General features: G+C 42.4%; 1 pseudogene; it reads right to left on the bottom strand.

Annotated features, from left to right (window-relative positions):
• Positions 1–4,503, bottom strand: part of LOC112075494 (glutamate receptor 4-like) — a 72,176-nt pseudogene that overhangs the window by 30,495 nt on the left and 37,178 nt on the right.

Below are 4,503 nucleotides of genomic sequence, written 5' to 3'. Positions count from 1 at the left end.
CGGCATCAAGTACAAGATCGCCATCGTCCCTGACGGCAAGTACGGAGCCAGAGACCCCGAGACCAAGATCTGGAATGGCATGGTGGGGAAACTGGTCTATGGGGTAAGGATGGAGAGAGGACGGGAAGGAGTGATGTTTGGAAATTGTTACTTTTATTTCCTTGCAACTTATCTTGGAGTTTGATGTAGTTATACTGAGATAGTTGATCCTATAAACAAAGTTTATCTATATTGTTAGATACTGTCAAGGTACTTTTAATTAGAAGACAAGACATTTCAGCCCATTTTTTTATTTTTTATATATAATTTTTTAATTCATCAGGGGCTGCAGCACCCTCAGCACCCCTATTATCCAGGAGATGTGCGTAAAGCAGTGTTTCTTAATCCTAGTCCTGGGGACCCAAAGGGATACATTTAGTTTTTACCCAATCACTACAGATCTGATTCCACTAATCAACCATCATCAAACCTTTCATTAGTGGAATCAGGTGTGTAAGCTAGGACAAAATCTAAAATGTGCACCCTGGGTCCCCAGGACCAGGATAAAGAAACACTGTCCTAAATAACACAAACTGGGATCATGACCTCTCAGACGAGTTATTCATTAACATAGTTATCTAAACCAAGGGTGGTAAACGATCTATCCAATATCCCGGTGCATTGAAAATATGGTACTGGAACTGACCCTGTGTATATACAGTATAAGACAAAAATATAAATGTAACATGTAAAGTTTTGGTCCCATGTTTCATGAGCTGAAATAAAAGATCCCAGAAAGTTTCACACACACAAAAAGCTTATTTCTCTCAAATGTTGTGCACAAAATTGTTTACACCCTGTTAGTGAGCATTTCTACTTTGCGAAGATAATCAATCCACTTGACAGATGTGGCATATCAAGAGCTGATTACACAGCATGATCATTACACAACTTGTGCTGATGACAATAAAAGCCACTGTAAAATGTGCAGAAATTAATGTTAATGTATCTATCATAAGCTTCCTCCAACGTTGTTTTAGAGAATTTGGCAGTATGGCCAAACCGTGGTCACAACCGCAGACCACGTGTAACCAGCCAGCCCAGGTCATCAAATCCGGCTTCTTCACCTGCAGGATCGTCTGAGACAGCCACCAGCTCATGAAACTGTGGATTTGCACAACTGAGAATGTCTTCACAAAATGTCAGAAAGCATCTCAGGGAAGCTCATCTGCGTATTCGTCTTCCCCAGGGCGTTGACCTGACTGCAGTTCGGCCTCATAACCGACTTCAGTGGGAAATGATCACCTTCAATGGCCAGTGGCACGCTGGAGAAGTTGCTTTCATGGATGAATCCCGGTTTCAACCGTACCGGGCAGATGGAAGACGTATGGCATCATGTGCGACGCGTTTACTGATGTCAACGTTGTGAACAGAGTGCCCCATGGTTGCGGTGGGGTTATGGTATGGACAGACATAAGCTACGGACAACGAACACAATTGCATTTTATCAATGGTAATTTGAATGCACACAGATACGTGAAGAGATCCTGGGCATATTGTCGTGCCATTCATCCTCCGCCATCACCTTATGGTTCAGTATGATAATGCACGGCCCAATGTCGCAAGGATCTGAACACAATTCCTGGAAGCTGGAAATATCAAAGTTCTTCCATGGCCTGCATAATCACCAGACATGTCACCCATTGAACATGTTTGGCATGCTCCGGAAAGAATGTGTACGACAGCCTGTTCCAGTTCCCGATAATATCCAGCAACTTCACACAGCCATGAAGAGCAGCGCGGACATGTATTCCACAGGTCACAATCAACCGCCTGATCCACTCTATGCAAAGGAGAGATGTCGTGCTGCATGAGGCAAATGGTTGTCACACCAGACACTGACTGTTTTCTGATCCACTTCTTTATTTCTAAGGTTCTTTTTAAGGATCCACTTCTTTCTTTTTTATCTGGACCAACAGATGCATATCTTTCTTCCCAGTCATGTGAAATCCATAGATTAGGGCCTGCATTTATTCAGTTGACTGATTTCCTTGAATGAACTGTAACTCTTTACCGTGTTCTTCTTATTTCCTATTTTTATATCTTTGTTTTTTTGTTCTACCGTGTTAATTTTTGAATCACATTGTTATTGATTACTGCATTGTGGGGTTTAGAGCGCAGAAAGGCATTTCACTGTAGTTGTGCATGTGACATTAAAACTTGCAACTTGAAAGTATTGTGCCTACTGTACCCTTGCTGGCATTCACTTTGGAAACATCTAACCCCTCGCCCCCGTCCCGGCTTTGTCTCTGACCCCTATCTAAATAATAGCTCTAGTCTGCTGCTTGATTTCTCTCTCGTCCACTGATGTGTTTGGCGATCTCTGAGGCCAAGTCCACGCAGTAGCCCTCGAACTGGTCATTCCCCTCAAACATCTCCCAGTTCTTCTTCAGCATCACATAAGGACCCTCCTACACCCACAAACACACCAATCAGAGACAGAGAGGGGGGCACGGGGAGGTCAAACTGACCAATCAACTCACATTGACCACTGACCAACAAATCAGGGACTTCTGGAGTGGAATGAGCTTTTTGGAATGGCATGCAGCCAGTGCCAAAGCCTCCACTGGATGACAGGATTGCAGTGATGGAGACAGAAGATACATTTTATGGCAACCTAAGAACATTTTAAAAGGCCACTGTGTGACGAGCCGTGTGTTACAGTGGCTTGCAAAATTATTCACCCCTTTGGCATTTTTCTATTTTGTTGCCTGACAACCTGTAATTAAAATGGATTTTTAGGGGGTTTGCCTCATTTGATTAACACAACATGCCTACCACTTTGATGATGCAAAATATTTTTTATTGTGAWACAAACAAGAAATAAGACAAAAAAACAGAAAACTTGAGCGTGCATAASTATTCACCCCMYCAAAGTCAATACTTTSTAGAGSCACCYYTTGYAGCAATTACAGCWGCAAGYCTCTTGGRGTATGTCTCTATAAGCTTGGCACATCTAGCCACTAGGAKTTTTGCCCATTCATCATGGCAAAACTGCTCCAGCTCTTTCAAGTTGGATGGGTTCTGCTGGGGTACAGCAATCTTAAARTCATACCACAGATTCTCCATTGGATTGAGGTCTGGGCTTTGACTATGCCATTCCAAGACATTTATATGTTTCCCCTTAAACCACTTGAGTGTTGCTTTAGCAGTATGCTTAGGGTCATTGCCCTGCAGGAAGGTGAACCTCCGTCCCACTCTCGGGGTGATGAGAGGTGTTGGGTTTGTGCCAGACATAGTGTTTTCTTTGATGGCCAAAAAGCTMAATTTTAGTATCATCCTACCAGAGTACCTTCTTCCATATGTTTGGGGAGTCTCCCACATGCCTTTTGGCGAACACAAGACGTGTTTGCTTATTTTTTTCTTTAAGCAATGTCATTTTTTTCTGGCCACTCTTCCGTAAAGCCCAGCTATGTGGAGTGTACAGCTTAAAGTAGTCCTATGGACAAATACTCCAATCTCTGCTGTGGAGCTTTGCAGCTCTTTCAGGGTTATCTTTGGTCTCTTTGTTGCCTCTCTGATCAATACCCTCCTTGCCTGGTCTGTGAGATTTGGTGGGCTGCCTTCTCTTGGCAGGTTTGTTGTGGTGCCATATTCTTTCCATTTTTTAATAATAGATTTAATTGTGCTCCGTTGGGTTGTTCAAAGTATCTGATATTTTTTTATAACCCAACCCTGATCTGTACTTCTCTACAACTTTGTCCCTGACCTGTTTGGAGAGCTCCTTGGTCTTCATGKTGCCGCTTGCTTGGTGGTGCCCCTTGCTTAGTGGTGTTGCAGACTCTGGGGCCTTTCAGAACAGGTGTATATATACGGAGATCATGTGACAGATCATGTGACACTTAGATTGCACACAGGTGAACTTTATAACTAATTATGTGACTTCTGAAGATAATTGGTTGCACCAGATCTTATTTAGGGGCTTCATAGCAAAGGAGGTGAATACATATACACGCACCGTTTTTCCGTTATTTTTTGTTGTAKAATTTTTTTAAACAWWTTWTTTTTTTYWTTTCACTTCACTAATTTTGAATATTTTGTGTATGTCCATTACATGAAATCCAAATAAAAATCWATTTAAATTACAGRTTGTAATGCAACAAAATGGRAAAATGCCAAGGGGGGTGAATACTTTCGCAAGGTACTGTATATCCTCAAGGTCTGTGATTGGTGCCAAGTTTATGTTCCCTGGCTTCCCTCTAAGACTAAGCATCTCCTATGGGAGAAAAAGCTGACTCCACACAGATGATGTATCTTAAAAAAAACAAATGAACAACAGAAAAGTAGAAGAGAGAGGTAACCAGTTATAGAGCAGAGAGGGAGCAGGTCTGGAGGTAGACACACAGGGAAGGTGTATTCTCTGTCTGGAGAGAACCTTTATACCTCAAACAGGAGAAATTAGCAGTAAGAAAACACAAACACACAAGCAAGCAAGCACACACACAAACAAACACAGGCGCACAC

Source organism: Salvelinus sp. IW2-2015, unplaced genomic scaffold, assembly GCF_002910315.2.
Source record: "Salvelinus sp. IW2-2015 unplaced genomic scaffold, ASM291031v2 Un_scaffold3197, whole genome shotgun sequence".
In the NCBI taxonomy this organism is placed as follows: Eukaryota; Metazoa; Chordata; class Actinopteri; order Salmoniformes; family Salmonidae; genus Salvelinus; species Salvelinus sp. IW2-2015.
Note: the sequence above shows the minus strand (reverse complement) of the source record. Positions and strands in the feature narration are given on the sequence as shown.